This window comes from Rhinoraja longicauda, chromosome 12 (genome assembly GCF_053455715.1).
Source record: "Rhinoraja longicauda isolate Sanriku21f chromosome 12, sRhiLon1.1, whole genome shotgun sequence".
Lineage (NCBI taxonomy): Eukaryota > Metazoa > Chordata > Chondrichthyes > Rajiformes > Arhynchobatidae > Rhinoraja > Rhinoraja longicauda.
The window spans coordinates 53,859,598-53,880,145 of NC_135964.1; positions in this window are offsets into that span (position 1 = coordinate 53,859,598).

Below are 20,548 nucleotides of genomic sequence, written 5' to 3' on the forward strand. Positions count from 1 at the left end.
AGGGTGAGGGGAGGGAGTGAGGAAGGGTGAGGGGAGGGGGTGAGGGGAGAGGAGGGAGCTTCATGTACAGGTGGAGACACAGGGATTTAGGACACTGACTCCATTTTCTAACGGAGATACGAGGAACTGCAGGTGCTGGTTTACAAGGAAAGTGCTGGAGTAACTCAGCGGGTCGGGCAGCATCTGTGGAGAGGTCATGTATCTGGTTTGGGACCTGTCTTCGGACTGATTCAGGGTCCTGTCCCGAAACGTCACCTATCCATGTTCTCCACAGATGCTGCCTGACCCGCTGAGTTACTCCAGCACTCTGTGAAACGTCACCTATCCATGTTCTCCACAGATGCTGCCTGACCCGCTGAGTTACTCCAGCATGTGGAGTCTTGTCTGAGCTGAATCTCCGGCCCCTCCATTGGAACAGTTTTTTACAGGCTGCCCTCAACATGACTCAAGATGCCCATTGATGGCTCTTATCCACAGTAAGTGCGGCCTGACTCCCAACGCTCGTATGTGTGAGTGTGTTTGTTATTGCTGTAATACTTCACCCGGTCCCCAGTGCCACCCTGCTGCACGTGCAGCCACATCCATCTCACACACAGAGAGAGGCCGGGCATGCTCAGCATCACCGACAGGCAGATGCCTGCTCCCGGCTGGACTGTGGGCCGCTCTGCGGGAGGGGCGGGGGGTGAGGGAGGGGCGGGGGGCACTGTGGAGGGGCAGCACTGTGGGGGGAGGGATGAGGGACGGGGGGTGACGGAGTGGCGGGATGGTGAGGGAGGGGTGGGGTGGGGGGTGAGGGAGGAGCGGGGGTGAGGGAGGGGCGGGGGTGAGGGAGTTAGGGGGGTGATGGGGGGGTGAGGGAGGGGGGGTGAGGGAGGGGCGGGGGTGTGGGAGGGGGGTGATGGGGGGGTGAGGGAGGAGCGGGGGTGAGGGAGGAGCGGGGGTGAGGGAGTTAGGGGGGGTGATGGGGGGGTGAGGGAGGGGGGGTGAGGGAGGGGGGGTGAGGGGGGGGGTGAGGGAGGGGCGGGGGTGTGGGAGGGGGGTGATGGGGGGGTGGATGGTATTGTGCATGTGTGTTACACAGTGCCATGCAACGTTGTATGTTACACAGTATTGGAGGCTGGCGTGTGTTACACGGTGCCACGCAGCATTGTATGTTACAGTATTGGAGACTGGCGTGTTGGGCTTAGCGTGTCATGTTGGACACGCTCCGTCCCTGTGTCTGTGCGTCGGTCGGGGGTCTGTGGACAGACGGGTCACTGCCCGTAGAGGGGGTCCTGCTCTCTGCTGCTGCCATCTTGTCACTGAGTGGCACTCTAGACCACACACTCTAGAGCACACACACACTCTAGAGCACACACACACTCTAGAGCACACACACACTCTAGAGCACACACACACTCTAGAGCACACACACACTTTAGAGCACACACACACTCTAGAGCACACACACACTTTAGAGCACACACACACTCTAGAGCACACACACTTTAGAGCACACACACACTCTAAAGCACACACACACTCTAGAGCACACACTCTAGAGCACACACACTCTAGAGCACACACACACTCTAGAGCACACACACACTGTAGAGCACACACACTCTAGAGCACACACACACTCTAGAGCACACACTCTGGAGCACACACACACTCTAGAGCACACACACTCTAGAGCACACACTCTAGAGCACACTGGAGCACACACTCTAGAGCACACACACTCTCGAGCACACACTCTAGAGCACACACTCTAGAGCACACACTAGAGCCCACACTCTAGAGCACACACACACTCTAGAGCACACACTCTAGAGCACACACTAGAGCCCACACTCTAGAGCACACACACACTCTAGAGCCCACACTCTAGAGCACACACTCTAGAGCACATACACTAGAGCACATACACTAGAGCACATACATTAGAGCACACACTCTAGAGCACACACTCTAGAGCACACACTCTAGAGCCCACACTCTAGAGCACACACTCTAGAGCACACACTCTAGAGCACACACTCTAGAGCACACACTCACACACTCTAGAGCACACACTCTAGAGCCCACACTCTAGAGCACACACACACTCTAGAGCACACACACACTCTAGAGCACACACACAGTCTAGAGCACACACACACACACACACTCTAGAGCACACACTCTAGAGCACACACTCTAGAGCACACACACACTCTAGAGCACACACACACTCTAGAGCACACACACGCTCTAGAGCACACACTCTAGAGCACACACTCTAGAGCGCACACTCTGCCGTGCCGACTGGAGATCGCAGGCTGCCCGCACGCCCTCGTTACACACTCTGACTCTGTGTCACACAACACCACTGCCTGGGCGATCACAGCCAATCGAGACCATGAGGCTGGGGCCTGTAAACTCCTACACTGCACCCCTCCAGAAAGTGTAATGGAAAAATGCAATTGCCGCTGGATCGCAGCGCTACAGAATTGGCCAGTAATTGCTTACTGACAAGACAGATCACCTTAAACCCTCCAAAGCCTCCTTGTTTTAAAGGTATTGGCCGATTATTTTGTTACAGTTTACAATTATGTGGGCATAAAACCTGAAGAAATGGGAGCAGGAATAGGCCATTCGGCCCATCGAGCCCACTCCATCATTTATTGGTGTTGCTATAGGTTTCTTACTGTCATTTGTACGTCAATACCGTGGACAACCTTGCTCTGTGCGTTATCCAGGCAGATCGCACCACACAGGTATACATCAGCAGGCAGATCATAGAGTTACACAGAGCTGTACAGCACAGAAACAGGCCCTCAGCCCACATAGGCCATGCTCACCAGGTTTTTAGTTCAGTTTAGAGATACAGCGCGGAAACAGGCCCCTTCGGCCGACCAAGTCCGCGCCGACCAGCGATCCTCGCACACTAACACTATCCTACACACACTAGGGACAATTTACATTTACACCAAGCCAATTAACCTACAAACCTGTACGTCTGTGGAGTGTGGGAGGAAATTGAAGATCTCAGAGAAAACCCATGTGGTCACGGGAGAACGTACAAACTCCGTACAGACAGCGCCCATAGTCGGGATGGAACCTGGGTCTCTGGCGCTGGGGCAATGCTGGCATATGGGACTAGCCCAGTGTGCCAACTACAGCATGGCATGGGGGTGGCACGGTGGTGGGTTGTTGGGATGGAACCCGGGTCTCTGGCGCTGTAAGTGCTGTAAGGCAGCAACTCTACTGCTGTGCCACCGTGCCGCACCCATGCCATGCTGTAGTTGGCACACTGGGCTAGTCCCATATACCAGCATTGCCTCAGGACCTTGTAACACCTGTTACACAAGTGAAGGGAGGAGATGGAGTGGGCATGGTGTGTGACTGGTCCGAACAGCAGTCTTTTCGTCTTTTTTCCTTTTTTTTTGTTGTGTGTCGGTGTTGGGATGGTTTTTTTTTTTTTTTTGGTTGTGTATGAGTGGGGGGGTGGTGGTGTGGGGGGGTGGTGTTGTGGGGGGGTGGCGGTGTGTGTGGGGGGGTGGGGGAAACCTTTCTCTTTTAGGTCTCTTCCTCACGGCGCGGGGTGCGGCTCGGCCGCGGGGCCTTCCATCGCCCGGCGCGGCTCGGCCGCAGGACCTAACATCGCCCGGTGCGGCTCGGCCGCGGGACCTAACATCGCCCGGTGCGGCTCGGCCGCTGGACTTAACAGTGCCCGGTGCGGCTTGGCTGCGGGGCCTAACATCGCCCGGCGCGGCTCGGCCGCGGGACTTTTCATCGCTGGTGCGGCTCGGCCGCTGGACTTAACATCGCCCGGTGCGGCTTGGCCGTGGGGCCTTCCATCGCCCGGTGCGGCTCGGCCGCGGGACCTAACATCGCCCGGCGCGGCTCGGCCGCGGGACTTAGCTGCGCACAGCTCGGCCGCGGGGCCTTCCATCGCCCGGCTCGGCCGCGAGACGTTTCAGCGCCCGGTGCGACTCGGCCGCGGGGACTTCCATCCCCTTGCGGGGACTGTGCGGGTCGGTCGGGGACGAGCTGTCTGTCCGTGGGCGTGGGGAGGAGAGTGGAAGTTTTGTTGCCTCCATCACAGTGAAGGGGCGTTTGGAGTCACTGTGATGGACGTTTGTGTTGGGGTCGTGTGTCTTGTGTTCTTTTTTGTGTGACTGCTATGTAGTTTCGTTCGGTACCTTGGTACCGAGTGACAAATAAAGCTCTGTTGAACTGTTGAATTGTGTTCTTGGGGAGGGGAGGGGTGGGGAGGGGAGGGGTGGGGTGGGGAGGGGAGGGGAGGGGAGGGGAGGGGAGGGGAGGGGAGGGGAGGGGAGGGGAGGGGAGGGGAGGGGTGGGGAGGGGCGGGGAGGGGAGGGGAGGGGAGGGGAGGGGAGGGGAGGGGAGGGGAGGGGAGGGGAGGGGAGGGGAGGGGAGGGGAGGGGAGGGGAGGGGAGGGGAGGGGAGGGGAGGGGAGGGGAGGGGAGGGGAGGGGAGGGGAGGGGAGGGGAGGGGAGGGGAGGGGAGGGGAGTGAGGCTGCTGTAACTCCCCAGCATCTCCTCCTGAGATCAGCAGTAACTGCTGGCCTTGTAAGTTAAACCCACACATCCCATGAATGAATCATTTGGTACCCAGCAGCCCCTTGGTCCCTGCACAATTACAACACTGTGCTCACTCACATCCACAACGCTGGCAAGCTGATTAGATTTCACTTGCACCTTGAATGTTAAAGAGAGTGGGGGGGTTCTATAACTGAGGTAAGGCCACAACTAGCTCTGATGCTTGGAGCTTCCAGAGTCCACACCGCTCCACACAGAGATAGCCACAACGCTGAAAATAGTAGGAAGCAACTGCAGACGCTGGTTTAAACCGAAGATTGACACAAAATGCTGGAGTAACTCAGCGGGTCAGGCAGCATCTGTGGAGAACATGGATAGGTGACGTTTCACAGAGTGCTGGAGTAACTCAGCGGGTCGGGCAGCATCTCTGGAGAGAAGGAATGGGTGACGTTTTGGGTCGAGACCCTTCTGCAGACTGTATCTCTAAACTAAACTAAACTAGGAAGGAGAAGCGGAGGGATTTCTTTAGCCAGAGGGTGGTGAATCTGTGGGATTCTTTGCCACAGACGGCTGTGGAGGCCACAAGTCAATGGAGATTTTTAAGACGGAGATAGATAGATTGTTGATTAGTGCGGGTGTCAGGGGTTATGGGGAGAAGGCAGGAGAATGGGGTTAGGAGGGAGAGATTGATCGGCCATGATTAAATGGCAGAATAAACTCGATGGGTCGAATGGCCTAATTCTACTCTCATCACGTATGAACATAAACTGTGTGTTTGGTGTTGGGATTGGCGTTTTATTGTCAGATGTACCGAGATACAATGGAAAACTTTGTCTGTGTGCTGCAGCGGGCAAGGGCAGAGGGTCTTCATGGACAGAGTGCAGACCCACCGCCCTCCCTCCCAGCTAGGGGGCGCCAACTATCTCACTCCTACATACGGGACAAGGTGACGTCACCGCCCCGCGCCCCACGCCCCACGTCACCTCACCCAGCCAGCGGCCACGTGCTCCCGCTCCACCAATGGCGGCCGTCCGGGTCGGGAGGCAGCTTGTTACGCAACCTCCGTTAGGCGAACACACTCGGCCCTGCTCCCCGAACACACTCCGTTAGCCTGCACTGTCCAAGCCGACAGCGGCCCCCGGGCCTACAGTGCGTCCGGGCCTACAGTGTCCGGGGCCTACAGTGTGTCTGGGCCTACAGTGTCCGGGCCTACAGTGCGTCCGGGCCTACAGTGTCCGGGCCTACAGTATCTGGGCCCACAGTGTCCGGGCCCACAGTGTGTCTGGGCCTACAGTGTCCGGGCCTACAGTGTCCGGGGCCTACAGTGTCCGGGCCCACAGTGTGTCTGGGCCTACAGTGTCCGGGCCTACAGTATCTGGGCTCACAGTGTCCGGGCCCACAGTGTGTCCGGGCCCACAGTGTCCGGGCCTACAGTGTGTCCGGGCCCACAGTATATTTGGGCCTACAGTGTCTGGGCCTACAGTGCGTCCGGGCCTACAGTGTCCGGGGCCTACAGTGTCCGAGCCCACAGTGTGTCTGGGCCTACAGTGTCCGCGCCTACAGTGTCCGGGCCTACAGTGTCCTGTCCTACAGTGTCTGGGCCTACAGTTTCCGGGCCTACAGTGTCCGGGCCTACAGTGTCCGGGCCTACAGTGCGTCCGGGCCTACAGTGTCCGGGCCTACAGTGTCCAGGCCTACAGTGCGTCCGGGCCTACAGTGTCCGGGCCCACAGTGTCTGGGCCTACAGTTTCCGGGCCTACAGTGTCCGGGCCTACAGTGTCCGGGCCTACAGTGCGTCCGGGCCTACAGTGTCCGGGCCTACAGTATCTGGGCCCACAGTGTCCGGGCCCACAGTGTGTCTGGGCCTACAGTGTCCGGGCCTACAGTATCTGGGCCCACAGTGTCCGGGCCCACAGTGTCCGGGCCTACAGTGTCCGGGCCTACAGTGCGTCCGGGCCTACAGTGTCCGGGCCTACAGTATCTGGGCCCACAGTGTCCGGGCCCACAGTGTGTCTGGGCCTACAGTGTCCGGGCCTACAGTATCTGGGCCCACAGTGTCCGGGCCCACAGTGTCCGGGCCTACAGTGTCCGGGCCTACAGTGTGTCCGGGCCCACAGTGTGTCTGGGCCTACAGTGTCCGGGCCTACAGTGTCCGGGCCCACAGTGTCCGGGCCCACAGTGTCCGGGCCCACAGTGTCCTGTCCTACAGTGTCCGGTCCCACTGTGTCCGGACCCACAGTGTCCGGGCCTACAGTGTCTGGGCCTACAATGTCCGGGCCTACAGTGTCTGGGCCTACAGTGTCCGGGCCCACAGCGTCCTGGCCCACAGTGTCCGGGCCTACAGTGTCCAGGCCCACAGTGTCCGGGCCTACACTGTCACGGCCTACAGCGGCCCGTGGGCCTAATACGGGACAATGGCGGTCCCGTACGGGACAAACCAATTTAGCCCAAAATACGGGATGTCCCGGCTAACACGGGCCAGTTGGCGAACCTAGTCCCAGTACATCTATTATCCACTAATGAGCTAACTACCCACTGCTATAAATCAGCACAGGTTATTGTCAGGAACACATGCTACACAACTGGAATAATTAAAACAAGGAAAAACATTTCCTGTCTCTGTTTGCCTTTACTCCTGACATTAAATAAGCATTCCAAACAGGCTTGTTGCTAATTTGCAGTTACATGTTTAACCAGCCACTTAGGGTGGATGTTATGTGAACCTGTTCAACGCAGATAGACACAAACCGCTGGAGTAACTCAGTGGGATGGGCAGCATCTCTCGAGGGAAGGAATGGGTGGCGTTTCGAGTTGAGACCCTTCTTTAAACTGGTTCAGCTCACTGCACCACACCACACACACACACCACACACACACCCCACACACCCCACACCCCACACCACACACCACACCACACCACACACCCCACACACACACACCACACACACACACCACACCACACACCCCACACACACACCACACCACACACACACACACACCACACACACACACACACCACACCACACACACACCACACACACACACACCACACACACACACCACACACACACACCACACACACACACACACACACACACCACACACACACACACACCACACACACACACCACACCACACACACACACACCACACACACACACACACCACACACACACACACACCACACACCACACACACACCACACACACACACCACACACACACACACACCACACACCACACACACACCACACCACACAACACCACACACCACACACACACCACACACACCACACCAGCCTGCTGGCTCCTGACAGACACATGCAGATGCACACGTACACACACACACATACACACACACACACGTACACACACACACATACACACACACACACATAATCTCATAAACAGACAGATACACACAGACACAACCACACACACGTGCACACAGACATATACTCACACATACACAGAGACACACATATACTCATAGACAGACAAATACACACACACACATTCAGCTATACACACACTCACTCACACACACATACACAGAAATATACTCACAGAAACGACACACACAGTCCCAGCAGCACAAACCGGGACACACTCACACATAAAGTCGAGACACTGATGTCAAGAATCAAAAATAGCACAAAACACTAAAGTGTAAGAAAATAAGTGCAGATGCTGGTACAAATCGAAGGTATTTATTCACACAACGCTGGAGTAACTCAGCGGGTCAGGCAGCAACTCAGGAGAGAAAGAGTGGGCGACGTTTCTGGTCGAGACCCTTCTTCAGTCTGAAACGTCACCCATTCCTTGTCTCCAAAGATGCTGCCTGTTCGGCTGAGTTACTCCAGCATTTTGTGTCGATCAGTGGGAGGGTGGTTAGGTGGAGATGGGCGGCACGGTGGCGCAGCGGTAGAGTTATAGACAATAGACAATAGGTGCAGGAGTAGGCCATTCAGCCCTTCGAGCCAGCACCGCCATTCAATGCGATCATGGCTGATCACTCTCAATCAGTACCCCGTTCCTGCCTTCTCCCCATACCCCCTCACTCCGCTATCCTTAAGAGCTCTATCCAGCTCTCTCTTGAAAGCATCCAACGAACTGGCCTCCACTGCCCTCTGAGGCAGAGAATTCCACAGATTCACAACTCTCTGACTGAAAAAGTTCTTCCTCATCTCCGTTCTAAATGGCCTACCCCTTATTCTTAAACTGTGGCCCCTTGTTCTGGACTCCCCCAACATTGGGAACATGTTTCCTGCCTCTAATGTGTCCAATCCCCTAATTATCTTATATGTTTCAATAAGATCCCCCCTCATCCTGGGAGTAACAAGGGGGGGTAGGAGTAATGAGGGACTGGAGTAACGAGGGGCTGGAGTAACGAGGGGCTGGAGTAACGAGGGGCTGGAGTAACGAGGGGCTGGAGTAACGAGGGGCTGGAGTAACGAGGGGCTGGAGTAACGAGGGGCTGGGGTAACGAGGGGCTGGGGTAACGAGGGGCTGGAGTAACGAGGGGCTGGGGTAACGAGGGGCTGGGGTAACGAGGGGCTGGGGTAACGAGGGGATGGGGTAACGAGGGGCTGGGGTAACGAGGGGCTGGGGTAACGAGGGGCTGGGGTAACGAGGGGCTGGGGTAACGAGGGGCTGGGGTAACGAGGGGCTGGGGTAACGAGGGGCTGGGGTAACGAGGGGCTGGTGTAACGAGGGGCTGGTGTAACGAGGGGCTGGTGTAACGAGGGGCTGGGGTAACGAGGGGCTGGGGTAACGAGGGGCTGGAGTAACGAGGGGCTGGGGTAACGAGGGGCTGGGGTAACGAGGGGCTGGAGTAACGAGGGGCTGGGGTAACGAGGGGCTGGGGTAACGAGGGGCTGGGGTAACGAGGGGCTGGGGTAACGAGGGGCTGGAGTAACGAGGGGCTGGAGTAACGAGGGGCTGGAGTAACGAGGGGCTGGGGTAACGAGGGGCTGGGGTAACGAGGGGCTGGAGTAACGAGGGGGGGCTGGAGTAACGAGGGGCTGGAGTAACGAGGGGGGGTGGGAGTAACGAGGGGGGGTGGGAGTAACGAGGGGGGCTGGAGTAACGAGGGGCTGGAGTAACGAGGGGCTGGAGTAACGAGGGGGGGGTGGGAGTAACGAGGGAGGGTGGAAGTAACGAGGGGGGGTGGGAGTAACGAGGGGGGGTGGGAGTAACGAGGGGCTGGAGTAACGAGGGGCTGGAGTAACGAGGGGGGGGTGGGAGTAACGAGGGGGGGTGGGAGTAACGAGGGGGGCTGGAGTAACGAGGGGCTGGAGTAACGAGGGGCTGGAGTAACGAGGGGGGGTGGGAGTAACGAGGGAGGGTGGGAGTAACGAGGGGGGGTGGGAGTAACGAGGGGGGGTGGGAGTAACGAGGGGGGGTGGGTGTAGCTGGGCCAGTGCTCCACACCAGGCTGGATTAATGGTGGGGGCTTACAACAATGAGTGGTCTTGATAGAATAATTAAGGAGAAACGGTTTCCACCTCTCAGTCCGGAACCTGATGAGAGTTTAAAATAATCAGCAAAACATTTCCCGGGGGGAAAGTGAAGAGAATTATTTTTGGCAGCGAGTGTGATCGAGGGTGAGGACGTGCTGTGGGACAGTCTGGTGGAAGCTGGTTTAACTGCTACTTGCTGAAGGGAATGCAGGAATAGTTCAGACAAAGAAATCTTCAGGGTCGTTGGGAAGCAACAGGGAGTGGGGGGGGCGTGAGGGGGAAAGTGAGGTCCCGTCACCACTGATTGTCCCCAATGTTGGGGGAGTCCAGAACCAGGGGCCACAGTCTCAGAATAAAGGGGAGGCCATTAAAAACTGAGGTGAGAAGAAGCTTTTCCACCCAGAGAGTTGTGAATGTGTGGAATTAATTCTCTGCCGCAGAGGGCAGTGGAGGCCAATTCACTGGATGGATTTAAAAGAGAGTTAGATAGAGCTCTAGGGGCTAGTGGAATCAAGGGATATGGGGAGAAGGCAGGCACGGGTTACTGATTGAGAATGATCAGCCATCATCACAATGAATGGCGGTGCTGGCTCGAAGGGCCGAATGGCCTCCTCCTGCACCTATTGTCTATGTTTCTATGATGAACATCCTCCTCATCCCTCCATCCTGCCCCAACCAAGCACTGAGATGGAAAGACCAGCTCTACCCAATTGAAGGTACACTGGCCTAGAAACACATCTCTGTTTGGAATTGGTGAATGCGCTGATTGATGCTGATGCTGGAGAGGGATTTCTGAGCATGTGTTTTCTTTAGTTCAGTTTAGTTGAGTTTAGTTTATTGTCACGTGAAAAGCTTATGCTGTGTGTTAACGAGTCAGCAGAAAGACGGTACATGATTTCAGTCGAGGCGTCCACTGTGTACAGATACATGATAAAGGGAGTAACGTTTGGGCAAGATAAAGTCCGATTAAAGATAGTCCAATGAGGTAAATGGGAGGTCAGGACCGCTCTCTAGTTGGTGAGAGGACGGTTCAGTTACCTGATAACAACTTGTTCATTCGTTTAATTTGTTTAAAATAGGTGCAGGAGGAGGCCATTCGGCCCTTCGAGCCAGCACCGCCATTCATTGTGATCATGGCTGATCATCCACAATCAGTAACCCGTGCCTGCCTTCTCCCCATACCCCTTGATTCCACTAGCCCCTAGAGCTCTATCTAACTCTCTCTTAAATCCATCCAGTGAATTGGCCTCCACTGCCCTCTGTGGCAGAGAATTCCACAAATTCACAACTCTCTGGGTGAAAACATTTTTTCCATCTCAGTGGCCTCCCCTTTATTCTTAGACTGTGTGGCCCCTGGTTCTGGACTCGCCCAACATTGGGAACATTTTTTGCACATCTAGCTTGTCCATAGGGGTTGCCAACTATCTCACTCCCAAATACGGGACAAGGTGACGTCACCGCCCCGCGCCCCATGTGACCTCACCCAGCTAGTGGCCACGTGCTCCCGCTCCACCAATGGCAGCCGCCCGGGCCAGGAGGCGGATTGCCGCACCCACAGCGTCCGGGCCTACAGCGTCCGGGCCTACAGCGTCCGGGCCTACAGCGTCCGGGCCTACAGCGTCCGGGCCTACAGCGTCCGGGCCTACAGCGTCCGGGCCTACAGCGTCCGGGCCTACAGCGTCCGGGCCTACACTGTCCGGGCCTACACTGTCCGCACCCACAGCGTCCGGGCCTACAGCGTCCGGGCCTACACTGTCCGCACCCATAGCGTCCGGGCCCACAGCGTCCGAGCCCACAGCGTCCGGGCCCACAGCGTCCGGGCCTACAGCATTCGGGCCTACAGCTCCCCCCCGGGTCTAATGCCGGACAAGGGCGGTCCTGTACAGGCCAAACCAATTTAGCCCAAAATACGGGACGTCCCGGCTAATACGGGACAGTTGGCGACCCTGTCTGTTACACAAGGGCAGCTTTCTGTCAATAACCTTCTGTCCTGTCTTGTACAATTTGTGTGTGCAGTTGGAGTCTGTGTTTCTGAGTTGCTGCTGTAAACTGAGACGTTGTTTGTACGTGGAGCTCCCTGTACTCGAACACCACAGATGCCTGCTGCTCACTGCATGGTGTCACAGAGTGAAACAGTGTGGAAACAGGCCCTTCGGCCCATCTTGCCCACACCGCCCAATAATGTCCCAGCTACACTAGTCCCACCTGCCTGCACTTGGTCCATATCCCTCCAAACCTGTCCTATCCAAGTACCGTTTGTTGGGATAGTCCCAGCCTCAACTACCTCCTCTGGCAGCTCGTTCCATACACCCACCACCCTCTGTGTGAAAAAGTTACCCCTCAGATTCCTATTAAATCTTTTCCCCTTCACCTTGAACCTATGTCCTCTGGTCCTCGATTCCCCTACTCTGGGCAAGAGACTCTGTGCATCTACCCGATCTATTCCTCTCATGATTTTATACACCTCTATAAGATCGCCCCTTATCCTCTTGTGCTCCATGGAATAGAGACCCAGCCAACTCAACCTCTCCCTGTAGCTCAGGCCCTCGAGTCCTGGCAACATCCTGGTAAATCTGCTCTGTGCTGTTGCCAGTGTGTGCAAGGGTGTGTGTTTGCCCGGGGCAGTAGGCTCCAGGCTGTTGTTGGTGGTCTGTCTGTCAGAGCGCATCTACGATACTGCCGGTGCCGCCAAGCTGCCCGGAGGCTAAAGCGTACGGTTCCAATCCACCGCATCAGTGAGCATGGAGTGACATAGTGGCCCAGCGGTAGAGTTACTGCCATACCATGCCATAGAACTTTATTTATCCCAGGAGGGAGATTGGTCTGCCAACAATCATAAAACACGATGAGATACATTAAACATGGAATTAAAGTGTCGAGTGGAGCGAATTGATTTAAGGTTACGAACGAATTAAAGTTTCAGCGCCGGAGACCCGGGTTCCATCCCGACTACGGGCGCCGTCTGTACGGAGTTTGTACGTTCTCCCCGTGACCTGCGTGGGTTTTCAGCGAGATCTTTGGTTTCCTCCCACACTCCAAAGACGTGCAGGTTTGTAGGTTAATTGGCTTGGTAAATGTAAAAATTATTCCCAGTGTGGGTAGGATAGTGTTAGTGTGCGGGGATCGCTGGTCGGCGCGGACTAGGTGGGCCGAAGGGCCTGTTTCCGCGCTGTATCTCTAAACTAAACTCAACCAGGAACAGAATGTGTGGGAAGGAACTGCAGATGCTGGTTTACACCAAAGGTAGACACAGAGCGCTGGAGTAACTCAGCGGGACAGGCAGCATCTGTGGAGGGAAGGAATGGGTGACGTTTTGGGTCAAGACCCTTCCTCAGATTGGGAACGGACCCTGTGTCAGAAACACTGCCAACCCTGCCCGCCTCCATGTCAGAGCTGCCAGGTGGCATCGTGAGGGTGTGGGTGGGGGGGGGGGGGGGGGAAACCTGGTGACGGAGGGTCACACACCCAGAACGTTGAGTGTTCCTCTCCCCACAGATGCTGCCCGACCTGCTGAGTAACCCCAGCATTTCCCAACTTCCAGTGGCTGCAGTTTATTTCTGATTTGCAGCTTCTTTGTGGACGTTTTTGGTTTCCCCAGAGTGGCGAGCTGGTAATTTGCACAACGTTTTATTGGCCACCTCCTCCTGGGTATTAATCCCATATCTTATGTCAATGGCTTTCTCAGCCTGGGCATGTTTGTAGTGACGGCACGTTATAATTCAATTAAAGCTCCACAACGCTGTGCCCCCAGTGGGAGGGCCGGGTGGTCTGTGTAACAGCGCTGTGCCCCCAGTGGGAGGGCCGGGTGGTCTGTGTAACAGCGCTGTGCCCCCAGTGGGAGGGCCGGGTGGTCTGTGTAACAGCGCTGTGCCCCCAGTGGGAGGGCCGGGTGGTCTGTGTAACAGCGCTGTGCCCCCAGTGGGAGGGCCGGGTGGTCTGTGTAACAGCGCTGTGCCCCCAGTGGGAGGGCCGGGTGGTCTGTGTAACAGCGCTGTGCCCCCAGTGGGAGGGCCGGGTGGTCTGTGTAACAGCGCTGTGCCCCCAGTGGGAGGGCCGGGTGGTCTGTGTAACAGCGCTGTGCCCCCAGTGGGAGGGCCGGGTGGTCTGTGTAACAGCGCTGTGCCCCCAGTGGGAGGGCCGGGTGGTCTGTGTAACAGCGCTGTGCCCCCAGTGGGAGGGCCGGGTGGTCTGTGTAACAGCGCTGTGCCCCCAGTGGGAGGGCCGGGTGGTCTGTGTAACAGCGCTGTGCCCCCAGTGGGAGGGCCGGGTGGTCTGTGTAACAGCGCTGTGCCCCCAGTGGGAGGGGCGGGTGGTCTGTGTAACAGCCGGGGACAGAGCACAGCGGCTTGCTGCTGACGCACGGGCGGGCGGGCGGCTGCACTGTACTGAACCTGTGCCACACATGGCCCGGCACACGCACACGCACACGCACACACCGGCCCACACACACGTACACACACACGTACACACACACACAGGCACACACCCACCCATACACACACACGCACACTCCCACCCACACCGACACACCCAGACACACCCACACACCGCAGCCCACACTGATACACCCACACCGACACACACACGCTGACACACTCCCCCGACACACCCCGACCCATACCGACACACCCACACACACACCCAGAAACATACACTCCCCACCCACACACACTCCCACCCACACCGGCACACCCCGACTCACACACACTCCCCACCCACACTGATACACAGGCGCACACAGACACACAGGTGCACAGACACGCACGCACACACACATTCCCCACTGTCACATTGTTATCAGGCAACTGAACCGTCCTACCACAACCAGAGAGTAGTGCTGAATGACTATCTACCTCACTGGAGACCCTCGGACTATCTTTGATCGGACTTTGCTGGCTTGACCTTGCACTGAACGTTAGTATCTGTACACTGTGGACTGTGGCTTGACCTTGCACTGAACGTTAGTATCTGTACACTGTGGACGGCTCGATGGTTTCCGCTGGCTGGTTTGCACGCAATACAAAAGCTGTTCACTGTACCTCGGTACACGTGACAATGAACTACACTAGATGAGGCCACGTGCTGGGTCCTGAGACATCCGTTCACTCACACTCCCTGTCATTAGATATATGAGTCATGTACACAGCCACTGACTGACTGACGATCGTATTTAGAAGCTGCAGTCAACACACATTAAAGCAAATCCCCACAAGCATTTAACAGTCAACAATGCTGTTGCTCTCAACATTGAGAGAGCTGATGTAACAGATGAAGTGACAGGCATCAGTGGTTCCAGAGATGAAGCAAATATATAAAATACGCATTTATTAATGAATGTGGTTTTTTCCACTGAATGATCCAAACGAACAGTTCCTAACAATGGCGCCGTCAGGAGATGCAGAGTCTGTTGCTGCTGCTGCTGCTGCTGCTGCGGTAAATGACAACACCAGATGGGTGTACGGGCGGTAACTATCCCACTCCCAAATACGGGACAAGGTGACGTCACCGCCCCGCGCCCCACGTGACCGCGCCCAGCCAGCGGCCACGTGCTCCCCGCTCCACCAACCGTTGCTATGCAATCTCCATGAGCCGAACACACTCGGCCCCGCTCCCCGAACACACTCCGTTAGCCTACACTGTCCCGGCCGACAGTGGCCCCCGGGCCTACAGTGTCCGGGCCTACACTGTCCCGGCCAACAGTGGCCCCTGGGCCTACAGTATCCAGGCCCACAGTGTCCAGGCCCACAGTGTCCGGGCCTACAGTGTCCGGGCCCACAGTGTCCAGGCCCACAGTGTCCAGGCCCACAGTGTCCAGGCCCAGTGTCCAGGCCCACAGTGTCCGGGCCCACAGTGTCCGGGCCCACAGTGTCCAGGCCCAGTGTCCAGGCCCACAGTGTCCAGGCCCACAGTGTCCAGGCCCACAGTGTCCAGGCCCAGTGTCCAGGCCCACAGTGTCCAGGCCCAGTGTCCAGGCCCACAGTGTCCGGGCCCACAGTGTCCAGGCCCACAGTGTCCAGGCCCAGTGTCCAGGCCCAAAGTGTCCAGGCCCAGTGTCCAGGCCCACAGTGTCCGGGCCTACAGTGTCCAGGCCCAAAGTGTCCAGGCCCAGTGTCCAGGCCCACAGTGTCCGGGCCTACAGTGTCCAGGCCTACAGTGTCCAGGGCCCACAGTGTCCGGGCCCACAGTGTCCAGGCCCACAGTGTCCGGGCCCACAGTATCCGGGCCCACAGTGTCCAGGCCCAGTGTCCAGGCCCACAGTGTCCAGGCCCAGTGTCCGGGCCCACAGTGTACGGGCCTACAATGGCCTGCGGTCCTAATACAGGACAAGGGCGGTCCCGTACGGGACAAACCAATTTAGCCCAGAATACGGGATGTCCCGGCTAATACGGGACAGTTGGCGATGGGTGAGAAACCGAGAGAGTGGAGCTGGGGTAGGCCCCTTGGCCTTCGAGGCTGAAGTGTTTATCAGTTCATCAGTGATAGCAGCAGAATTAAGCCATTCGGCCCATTCAAACACACTCGGCCCAGAAGTCTACTCCTCCATTCAATCATGGCTGATCTATCTTCCCCTTTCACCCCATAGCCCCATCTCCCCACAACCCCTGACACCCGCACTAATCGAGAACCTATCTATCTCTGCCTTACAAATATCCACTGACTTGGCCTCCACAGCCTTCTGTGGCAGTGAGTTCCACAGATTCACAGCGGCACGGTGGCGCAGCGGTAGAGTTGCTGCCTTACAGCGAATGCAGCGCCGGGGACCCGGGTTCCATCCCGACTACGGGCACCGTCTGTACGGAGTTTGTACGTTCTCCCTGTGACCTGCGTGGGTTTTCTCCGAGATCTTCGGTTTCCTCCCACACTCCAAAGACGTGCTGGTTTGTAGGTTAATTGACTGGGTAAATGTAAACATTGTCCCTAGTGTGTGTAGGATAGTGTTAGTGTGAGGGGATCGCTGGGCGGCACGGACACGGTGGGCCGAAGGGCCTGTTTCTGCGCTGTATCTCTAAATCTGTATCTAAAAATCTCTGACGAAAGACATTGTGTGGTCCAATGTTTGTCCGGCCCGATGCCAGACCCTTTGTACATGTTACAGACCCCTCGAACCCCACACTGCCCAAACACCCACCCATCTCTGCACGCTTGCCCTCCCTCAAACTGTTCAGAACCGTTCATAGGATCATGAGATAGCAGAATTAGGCCATTCGGCCCATGGAGTCTACTCCGACATTCAATCATGGCTGATCTATCTCTCCCTCCTATCCCCATTCTCCTGCCATTCCCTCTGCCCCATCTCCTCGTGTACATCTATCTCATGCCCTCTGCCATCCCAACTCATCCCAGTGCCCCAACTGACAGTGCCCCAGACATCCCAGTGCCCCAACTGACAGTGCCCCAGACATCCCAGTGCCCCAACTGACAGTGCCCTAGACAGCCCAGTGTTTGCCAGCTGTGGTCTCCATGTCGTCTGTACAGATGCACCCATGGGTGCTGACTTACACCCACAGACCGAGCAGCACAATGCGTGCGTGCGGTCCCAATCATCCAAACCTGTACGTCTTTGGAGTGTGGGAAGAAACCGAGGATCTTGGAGAAAACCCACGCGGGTCACAAGGAGAACGTACAAACTCCGCACAGACGGCACCCGCGGTCGGGATGGAACCCGGGTCTCTGGCGCTGTGAGGCAGCAGCTCTACCCGCTGCGCCACCGTGCGGACTGGTGCGTTGATGGGCACCGTGCCACTCCGCCCGGCATCAGTGATTCTCTGCGGCACTGATGTAGATCGTGAGGAACTGAGACACACTGTGAGACCAAGGCCAGCTCCAGGGAGAGACTGACAACTCAACACAGAACAGCTCTGTCTGGCTCTGTGACTTTGTGCTCCACGCATGAAGCCAAGCACGTCTGTCATTCTTATCTGCATCCTCTGGTGTGGCCTTTATCTACCGGCGTGGATTAGAAAGAGTAGTGTTACGTTCCACACTGTGCACAGTGAAGGGCCCGTGGGTGGAACAGTTTGCTGCTTCTGCCCATTTCACTGAGATCATTGATGTGCCACTCTGAGACGCAATCACATAACGGCTCACATGTGCCCAGCATTCACAAACAGCAGGCAACAGCTGGAACGGCAGAAACAGCTGCCCCACTGCAGCCCAACGCTGCAACCCACCCCTGCAACCCACCGCTGCAACCCACCCCTGCAACCCACCCCTGCAACCCACCGCTGCAACCCACCGCTGCAACCCACCCCTGCAACCCACCACTGCAACCCATCCCTGCAACCCACCCCTGCAACCCACCACTGCAACCCACCCCTGCAACCCACCCCTGCATCCCACCGCTCTAACCCACCCCTGCAACCCACCCCTGCAACCCACCGCTCTAACCCACCCCTGCAACTCACCGCTGCAACCCACCCCTGCAACCCACCCCTGCAGCCCACCCCTGCAACCCACCGCTCTAACCCACCCCTGCAACCCACCCCTGCAACCCACCCCTGCAACCCACCCCTGCAACCCACCACTGCATATAGGATTGCCAACTATCTCACTCCCAAATACAGGGCAAGGTGATGTCACCACCCCGTGCCCCACGTGACCTTACCCTGCCAGCGGCCACGTGCTCCCACTCCACCAATGGCGGCACCCGGGCCTCCGGGCCTCCACTGTCCGGGCCTCCACTGTCCGGGCCTACAGCGTCCGGGCCTACAGCGTCCGGGCCCACAGCGTCCGGGCCCACAGCGTCTGGGCCTACAGCGTCCGGGCCTACAGCGTCCGGGCCCACAGCGTCCGAGCCTACAGCGTCCGGGCCTACAGCGTCCGGGCCTACAGCGTCCGGGCCCACAGCGTCCGAGCCTACAGCGTCCGGGCCTACAGTGTCCGGGCCTACAGCGTCGGGCCCACAGCGTCCGAGCCTACAGCGTCCGGGCCTACAGCGTCCGGGCCTACAGTGTCCGGGCGTACAGCGTCCGGGCCTACAGTGTCCGAGCCTACAGCGTCCGGGCCTACAGCGTCCGGGCCCGCAGCGTCCGAGCCTACAGCATCCGGGCCCGCAGCGTCCGAGCCTACAGCGTCCGAGCCTACAGCGTCCGGGCCTACAGCGTCCGGGCCTACAGTGTCCGGGGCCTACTGCTCCCCCCCGGACCTAATACGGGACAAGGGCGGTCCGGTTCGGAACAAACCAATTTAGCCCAATATACGTGATGTCCCGCCCGGCTAATACGTGCCAGTTGGCAACTCTAGCTCCACCCCCACTGCACCATTCCAGCACTCCACCATTCACCAACTATTCACACACTAGTCCCACATATTCCCTACACATTTGGGGCAATTTCCAGATGGCCAATTAACCTACAAGCCGGCATGTCTTGGCAGGCGGGAGGAACACGGATTAAACCCCTGCAGTCACAGCAAGTATGAACAAACTCAACGCACGCAGACTGCACTCGAGGGATGGGATGGAACGCAGGTCTCTGGGGCTGTGAGGCAGAAACTCTACCCACTGCGCACCGCGCCAGTGCCCACAGCAGGCCAGACCATCGCAGAGAGCAGCCCATCCATCTACACCACGCTGCCAACACAAACACGGACCACTCACTCACTCACTCACTCACACCCCGGCCATTCCCCCTTCTCCCCTCTCCCATCAGAGAGGAGATGCAAGATCTTGGATCAGGAAGAGCTTCTCTCCCTGTGTTGCCAGGACCAGGTGAAGGAGGAATCCCGGCCTGTCCGCCCACATGGGAGCTGGGGGCTGCTCTACATCAAGGCTCCAGTGCAGAGACACCAAGACTCATTCCCAAAGTGGAGCCCACGCCAAGTACAACCATGGAGCCACAGCCATGTCTCTGCTCCACAGTGAGGGGTTCGTAGGTTCTAAGAGCAGAAGTAGGCCATTCGGCCCATCAAGTCTACTCCGCCATTCAACCATGGCTGATCTATCTCTGCCTCCTAACCCCATTCTACTGCCTTCCCCCATAACCCCTGACACCTGCACTGATCAACAATCTATCTATCTCGGCCTTAAAAATACCCGCTAACTTGTGGCCTCCACAGACGTCTGTGGCAATGAATCCCACAGATTCACCACCCTCTGACTAAAGAAATTCCTCCTCATCTCCTTCCTAAAGGAACGTCCTTTAATTCTGAGGCTGTGCCCTCTGGTCCTAGACTCTCCCACTGGTGGAAACATCCTCTCCACATCCACTCTATCCAGGCCGCTCACTATTCGATGACTATTTCACTGTTGACTCCCCACTCTGTGTCTGGGCACTGCCTGATGTCACGGCCAGCACTCCAAGGCCCCACACACAGTGACCGCCCTGCCAACTGCGGAACATTCCGGGTAGGGCCGAGGATGTCCTGGTTGGGTTGGGTTGCTCCTGGGCCTGGCCAAGATGGCCGTCCGCGAGTCACGGCGCCAGGCGCGTAACGTAGTTGTATAGTAGTTTACTGTTTGTCTTGTACAGTAGTTCATTTAGTATATCTGTTTGCCTTGTATTACGATGGTGGGCTCAGTTTTGTTTTATTGCATTGTAAATATTACTTTTAATAATT